This window comes from Micromesistius poutassou (assembly GCF_964030765.1).
Source record: "Micromesistius poutassou genome assembly, chromosome: 19".
In the NCBI taxonomy this organism is placed as follows: domain Eukaryota; kingdom Metazoa; phylum Chordata; class Actinopteri; order Gadiformes; family Gadidae; genus Micromesistius; species Micromesistius poutassou.
The window spans coordinates 2,338,825-2,347,416 of NC_140289.1; positions in this window are offsets into that span (position 1 = coordinate 2,338,825).

Consider the following 8,592-nt stretch of genomic DNA (forward strand, 5'->3'; position numbering starts at 1 on the left):
GCAGCGAGCAGCAACTCTCTCGCAATAAGGTGCACACTCTCTCTACTCGGAGGCGACCAGAGAGAGTCTGGTGATCGTCGGAGCGGTTTCCTTCAGCCGATCCGCACTCCCAGCACGCAGGGACGGGGGGCTGCTCAGCAGTGGAAATGTTATGTCGGTCTGCTGGAGATACAGTAGCATGCAGACATCGCTTATCCGTTAGTTGGCATTCGTTGCGTTGCACGCAGCTTTCTGTTTGCGCACTCGACAGCAACGCTGAACAACAACTCATGTGCGCGGATCACGAGTGCACGTCTGACACGAGTGTGTGTCCAAAGCCACCCAAAAAAGTGTAATTGGTCTCTGTGTCAAAATGTTTCCCAGAGATCTTTTTGGAATGACTACCAGCTAGTGTTTCACACACCACATTAAAAAACAACAGGACATCCTCAACTCAATTCGTGTTTTTGAACATGTGATGACAACATGGTGAAACTTTTAAAGTGGTATGTACGTAGGAACCACTCGCGTGGTGGGATGGAACCATTGAGCGACGAACGTGGTGTATCTGGGACGTGGATCTGACATCCACGTGGCCGACGGGTAACCCCGAGGCACCTGCAACTGTCTTTGAGAAAGGGAGAAAAAGAAACCCTCGAGCTATCACCGTCGTACAAATAAAGCTTACTATTAACTATTAATGTGATTATGTGCTTTTCCCCCCCCACACACAGGTCTACATAACCCATGTTTAGGGTTGTCGTTTAAGTACCCACTCATATCCACTCCAGTTTAAATTGGATTGGATTAGAACCATCAATGAATCACTGACGACTTCATAGTGTACTATACTACCACTATCATCAATATATTATGTCACTACATTGGGCCTTGGTCACTCGTCCCAGAATATCACTCTCTCGGGTGCTGCTGTGACACTAGTCAGTAGGAGACTGACTGCCAGGCTGTAAAAACAGTGACAGTGCTATGTGGTGTGTGTGTGTGTGTGTGTGTGGGGTGCCCATGTGTCCCAATTAGAGGTAAAGAGGAATGGATTAGTGAATGGCGGTTAGCTATGTACTCCTAGATGAATCCTGGCATCGTGATGGACCTCACATGTGATTAATCTGCTTAATGGTCAATCGTTACTTTTTTATACAAGGGTTTATGTGCTGTTCATTTGGTGAGTAAGAAAGGAATGTGTTTGGCTGTACTGTTTTTAAGGATGGTTTTATGTCCGTATAAACACTGATATATAGATGTGGCTCTTAGAATGTGTCCAAATTCCGTTCCGTTGTACACTGTTAATAACATTATAAAAGATCACATTTCAAGACCACAGTATTTTTACGCTCTGTTTACATTTCCCTGCATCGTGCTGGCTATGGCAAGATTAGTATTTGTCTTGCTTCTATTAGTTTTAACAGTTTGTGGAAAAAAATAATTTCAATATTTCCCAGTCTGGTACAATTAGGAGTCAAACTTTATTGTACACAAGTTAATCTTTACCCCAGTTCAACCCGTTTACACACACACACACACACACACACAAAAGCATGTATACACACACGTCACCCACACGCACGTCACCCAAATACATACACACACACACACACACACACTCACACACAGGGATTCACAATTAAGCTGAATCAGGATGCTGAATTTAGTTGGCTGGTATTGACTGTGTTCTCATCTGCAGACTGGGAGAGCCGAGCAGACAAGATGGGACATGAACTGGTCATTTGTTTACCTCAAGACTATATTACTCTCTGTATTTATTGTTTTTTCCATCCAACAAACCCATATGCACACACACAAACACACACACACACACACACACACACACACACCCCCACCCACCCACACACACACACACACACACACAGATTGCAAGTGCAGCTCCATAATCTTTTCTCTTGCGGTTCCTTGCAGCTTAGTTAAACAAATGCACTGTTTATACAGTCTTTTGATATCTAATCCCAGGAATTATAATAACCTAAATAGATGTAGTGATATATTCTGTTGTTTTTCTTCATCCAACAATCTTTTGTTACAGCATGGGTTTGGAGGAGAATGTCTCTAATTTGTTTGATTTTGTATCCATATTATTTTTGGATGTGATTCAATCGTTATTCGTAAAGATGACCTTGTTACCTGACCTCTCAATTATTACAGTAGACCGACAGATAGACATAGATATAGACATACACCTACAGTACAGATAGACATAGATGTAGACATACAATAGACCAACATAGCTCTAGACATACACCTACAATACAGACATAGATGTAGACATACAGTAGACCGACATATAGACATACAGATCTACATAGAAAGACATAGAGTGGATATACACCTACAGTAGACACAGATAGATATATATGTAAACATACAGTAGACATAGACCTAGAGTAGACAGATAGACATAGGTGTAGACATATAATAGACCCACATAGATAAACAGATAGACATAGATATAGACATACAGTAGACCGACATAGATAGATATACACTACAGACTAGACATACAGTAGACCAACATAGATAAAGACACACAGTAGACAGACAGATAAACATAGAGACATACAGTAGACAGGCCGATAGACATGGACATAGACATACAGCAGATAGATAGAAACAGATATACAGTTGTCAAACATTCAGTAGACAGAGATATACAGACTGTAGACAGACATAAAGACATAGTCAATCAAAATTAAATGGAAAACATTGTTGACTCAGGAAAGCGTGACTATTTGTGATCACTGAATTTCAGAGCTGCTCAGCCATACGGTCTGCTCTTCTGCAATACAAATGTGTAAATGTCTCAAAGGAGTTTCATGATGTATTTTTTGCGAGATACTTTGTTTACTCTCGTTAACGGGTAACATTTAAATTCATAATAACAAACCATAACAATAATTAACTATGATCTGCTTTACTTACTTTTTGTTTGATGAAAAAATAACCGCCGACAACAGTGTGTGTGTGTGTGTGTGTGCATGGCAGTTGAAAATAGCTTGTTCAGGAACTGAATTGAGTTGAGCTCAGAGGCTTTCAAACCAGTGGAACAGGTATCCCCTATCTTCACCCTGACCGTGCGTCTCTGAAGTCATGGAAAGCTCCAAGGTACATGTTTAACTCCCAGGCCTCTGCTTTTCCAGCATCCTTAGCTTTTTTTTTTCTTCCTATTCTTAATGAGCCCTGCCGTTCCTCAGTCCCCACTTCTCCTAACTTTTGATGACTTGACAACAGAAGAGATGCACGTCAATGGTGCGCAGAAGAGGGGGCGAGAAGAGAGGATCTGGTGTTCTTGTTCATTTCGGGCTTGCGTTTCTGATCACGATAGCAGTGACCTCCTGTGCCTGCTGCTCTTGGAAAGAGCACAACTTCAACAAACATATTTGCTTCTCTTCTTTGCGTGAGCTGAAGAATGGCCACAAAACATTACAATATAATGATTATACTGGTCAGCATAAGGTTTGTTATGTCTTTAATAGGGATTATGGGGAATATGTTTCTCGTCTTTGTCATATTTCAGACCAAGATCTCCCGAATCAAGTCATTCGAGGTGTTCCTCCTGGGCTTGGCGGTGTCTAACCTGGAGGAGCTCTTCGTGGTGGATTTCTACGAGATAATCATGCTGATCGACCATATTCAAAACAGCCTGCTCTGTCGGACCATGAAGTTCTTGAACCTGCTGGGGGAGGTGAGCAGCATCCTCTTCACCGTCCTCATCTGTGTATTCCGTTACCAGAAGCTGAGAGACGCGGAGAAAAGGGGCAACGCTCCCATCTTCCTCGACAGCAGAAAGTCTGCCTGGGTCATGAGCGGACTTTGCATATTTTTATCCGTCATGCTCGGACTGCCGGTTTACTTTGTCCAAATAGACACCCACGTGGAAGCCCACAATGGGACCAGCTGTTCCCCGGATTTCTTCCAATGCCACGCTAACTTCTGCCCGCCCCTCAACCGCTTCTACAAGTACCTGTTCCTGATGTCGTGTAACCTGCTGCCCCTGCTGGCCGTCACCGTCTCCAGCAGCCTCATCATCAAGGTCCTGCTGGGCCAGAAGAGGGTTGTGGCCCCGGCGATTGGTGTGGGCGCCTCCGGACCCCTGGGCAAGAAGAGCAAAGGGCCCAGGCTTCAGCGGAGCACCGTGGGCATTCTGACGGCCATGGGGGTGTTCCAGATCGACTGGACGTTGTACCTGGTGTTTCACCTGGCTTTCAGCCCCATCAACGTGCCACTTTGGGGGGACATAGAGTTCTTCATAACCACGTCCTACACCACGCTCAGTCCGTACGTGTACGGGATAGGGTACGACCTGTTCTCTCTCAGGTATTTTATAAAGAGGTAATAGCTTCTTTGGGTTTGTGACCTCACTGGATGTGGTCAAGGGGAAACAGACATTGAACTGAAGTGGGTTGTTGTTGTTATTATTAACATTGTTGTTCACGGGGAAGCTAGTACAACACATCATCTCTTAAAGTCCTAATTACATTTAACAAAATATGTGGGCCATATGTGAGTGGGCATTCATATGTGAAACACTATCCCAACACATTATAAATGATTAATGATATTTGTATCTTTGCTTGTATTATATCTTTATTTGTAAGTATATATATGCACCTAACCCTGTTGGTAATTTATTAATGAGCATTGTTTGTAATTAAATAAAGGTTTTTTTTTGTAGGTTGTAAGTAATAATGCTATCTTAAACATTATATTCCTGAAGTCAGAAGAGAAAATATTTGATATATTGTCGACCAATCTAATGCTTCTGAACCGAGTAGGGCATTTCTGAAGCACAAAGATGCTTTCATAAAATCCAGTCTGAAAACACCAACAAATTGCAAAGCCCTCTCTTCTCCAAACAACGACCAGCATCTCGATATAAAGACACATACAGAACCATTTTCTGCCTGGCTTAAACAACACAGAACTTTGTATTTAAAGGGCCCCAAGAAAAGTGCCCACATGAAATCAGCAGTCCTATTTACCATGTCTAGCTAACTAAGTAGCGTAAGTTACTAACTATATTAAAATCTATCCAGAGTTGTTTACTGGTTGTATTACTATAAATACTCTTTATGAGTATATTTTTCAATTTGCTGCTAATGGCCCACATTTTGATAAAGCTAGTCAGAGATATATACTTAACTTTCCCTTTCGTCTAAATATAAAGAATAATATCTATTAGCACCGCTTTCCATGTTAGATGTGTCTATTCTATTGGACATTAAACCCTTATCTTCAACTGGGCAGCTGCATGATTATATTTACTCTGATAGATTTAAACTGTGGGCAGCAGAATGCTACTCTGCACGTATTGGACTATTACAAGTGGTGGGCTAAAGCTTTACTTTAAAATGCGACTTCAAACCCATTGCAGTCAACTACTCCCCTCCACCACTCCTCCTGAGCTGCTCCTGCAAACTCACAGGCGACCGAAATGCCACTCATGGCAGACGTTCCACGTGTGTATGTCGAAATACTGCAATAACCGTCCCAATCCTGAGTGGTCATGCTCAAAGTGCTTACATAGTTGGACCTCAGTCAGTTTGTAATATTCCACGCATACAAACAATCGCCCGATTTTTTGATTTTTTTATAATCCACCTACGTGTGCCATAGAGACCTGACAACAACGTCGGTCAATGTCGACGATTACAACTAGTTGTGTGGTCTACAGATATGTGGATTTCTAATTGTGCCGGTGGTGTTATCCCAATCTAAATCCAACACGGTTTTACAACTCACGCCATGGCCGAGCTCTGCACGTGGATGGGGGTGAGTCAACATTCATCTTTGTCCCTGATCACTTCCTACCTCGTAGGGAGGGATCGCGACGACACGCGTTATTATGGACTTCGCTAAAAAAAAAAAAAAAGCGCTTTTTTTGCGCTACGGTGCGTGTGTCTCGCAGCCTTTCGCTCGACGACCAGTGGGTTTAAATTATTTTAATCGTTGTTTGATACTTGTTTCCGACCCAGCCTATCAGCAATAGATAGGCATGCCTGCCTTGCCTGCCTGTCTGCTCCGCGGAGAACACACACACACACACACACACACACACACACACACACACGAGCAGCAGACACCGCCAGCCCTACGTAGATATGGCTTTTCTCCCAACAAATGTCGTCATGCACGAAAAGTAAAACGCGAAATGTGTGCGCTCGTGCATTCTCGCACATTCCACGAGGGCAAAGTGTGAAATAAACAACGAAGTACACACGGAATACACAACTCATGGTTCAGAGGGGACAGGAAGGGCCATTTTGTCGGACGACCCCGTCGAGATGTTTACCACGCAGTGAAGGTGGGCCCACAGTGTGGGCCTACTCGTGGATTATTTAATACCACGTGGATTTAGGGCTGTCTCGCAGAGTAAAGTCGACAGTTTATGGACACGGGCGCTATTGCAGTAAACACGTTCATGTGGATATAATGTTAACATTCCGGTTTGAGCTATTGACTCATAAACGGGCGCTGGTTAGTTGTACACAGCATATACATATACATATGCATATATATATATATTATTCTGCACAAGAAGGGCGTCTTCGTTGGTCCCAGTCATGCTAGTAGGCCTCAAGCCCACCTAGTTTTTCTTTAAGATAATAAGGCAGAGCCAAATTGTTTAACGGCTGTTTAAACAGCTTAAACCAACGGTAATGCATCAAACTCAAGCGTTTATAAAGCCAATGGTGTCCTGGTGGTTTTTATATATTACACCCATAACATCCAATGGTGAAGGAAGGGACAATGCAGTGACTGTCACCTTGTTTTTTTTAAATACAGAGGTCTAATAAGGAACAGTGCTGTGATACAGTAGGCTACATTTATATCAATATCGACGGGTTCTATCATGGTATGGATAGGTGTCCATCGAGTCAAACTGCTGTCATCATAAGCCCCAAGTCACGTGCATTTTCCCGTTTTATTTTCATGCTCTGCAAAGTACAACTTTTTCACGTGTTTTTCGCCGTGAGACGGGATGTCTCCCAGTGATATGAGTGTCGTGTCCCTTGCACCATGAAACCGACCGGTAAATCTCCAGTGGGGAGAGCCTGCGCATTGGCTGCCATCGGAGTCTACCGCCATGGTGGATGTGTTACGTCACAGCCCGAGAGCACGGATGTATGTGTGAGTGTGTGTGTGTATGTGTGTGTGTGAGAGTGTGTATGTGCGAGTGTAGCAAGTGTGTGTGTGCGCTTCAGATGGGTGAGAATGTGGATGATTCGAAAAGGTGGAACAAGTAAGAAGGAAACGGACCGGCGAAGATTCAAAGTCGAAGGGAGACAACTCAAGAGACTCCGACGCGACCGTAACGCAGGGAGAATTGCGCGACGCGTTTCGTACTTCGCTCAAAAGTGTGTGTCTACCGGTGGGTTGTGTGAGCTCGTGGTGGCGTGGTGGTAGAAAAAAAAAAATCCTCGGGATGCACTCCCGCTTTCCTCGCGCTGGCCCGGGAATCACGCGCCATTGAGGAGCGATACTGTGCATGCGCCCTGTGTCGCTCGCCTCGCTCGGGCGATAAGAACAGCGGCGTGGCGTCGGCCTCCATTTGCGAATTCGTGTTTAGGCTCGAAGAATCCGCCGAGGCCTGCGGACTCACTCGACGGCACGCAACAGTTGGGGATTTGCTGTAATTATATCAGTCGTCGGAAGAGCAGCAGCGGGTATATACGAACCATTGAGAGGTAGGTGTTGTTGAAACACCACAACTTTTTTAACTTGTCAGGCCTTTGCAGCGAGGGGCCCTTCTGTGTCCGTGTGTGTGTGTCCGTGTGTGTGTGTTTCTCGGAGAAGATGTGCTTGTTTAACAACTTGAATTCCCGGCGAGGCATTGTTTTTTTTATTTTTTTTAACCCAGAGCAAAGTTGCTAAACGGGGTGGGAATGGAGCACGTCCTTGTGTTGCATAGCCCGGTACAGCCGAAGAAGCACGGATTAAAAAAAAAAAAGTAAAGTTAACACCTTTCATAGTCGGTTCGGTTTCGTGTGACACAATACAGCAGGACGACGGCGACACAAGGGAGCGTGTCACTCCGTAGGCGAGTCGCCTTGATCACAATATGGCAACGGTGTAACTAGTAGGCATATCCTAATTGTGGCAAGTTGGCGTGTTATTGATACAATAAGGGCGGTGTTTTTTCACGGAACTATGTGTGGTTTTTGTTTGTAGTCGTTTGTGATTGTGTTATGGATCCGTGTTGCTTTTTGGATGGGTTGCTATGACGTTAATTGTATTCGGGCGAGAAGCACATACTAAGCCAAGTTGGTTCGAGGGTTGTTAGAGGAGAGATGAGCTACTGGTCGGTGGATATGAATTTTAATAATTATCATGAAAGCATAGCGATTCTTTATTGTTACAGTGGCGTCTGGTATGGTTGGTGTTCAGATTGTACACATTGTTAAATTATGAACACAAGCATACATTGAATACTTTCCAAATGAATGTTTATTAGGTCAAATGTGTGTTTGATCGGGTCTTCTGACACATACTAACCCATATATCGAGTTATAGCCATGAACCGATTCAATAACCAAGCAACATTTGGTTCATACACACACACACACACACACACACACACAC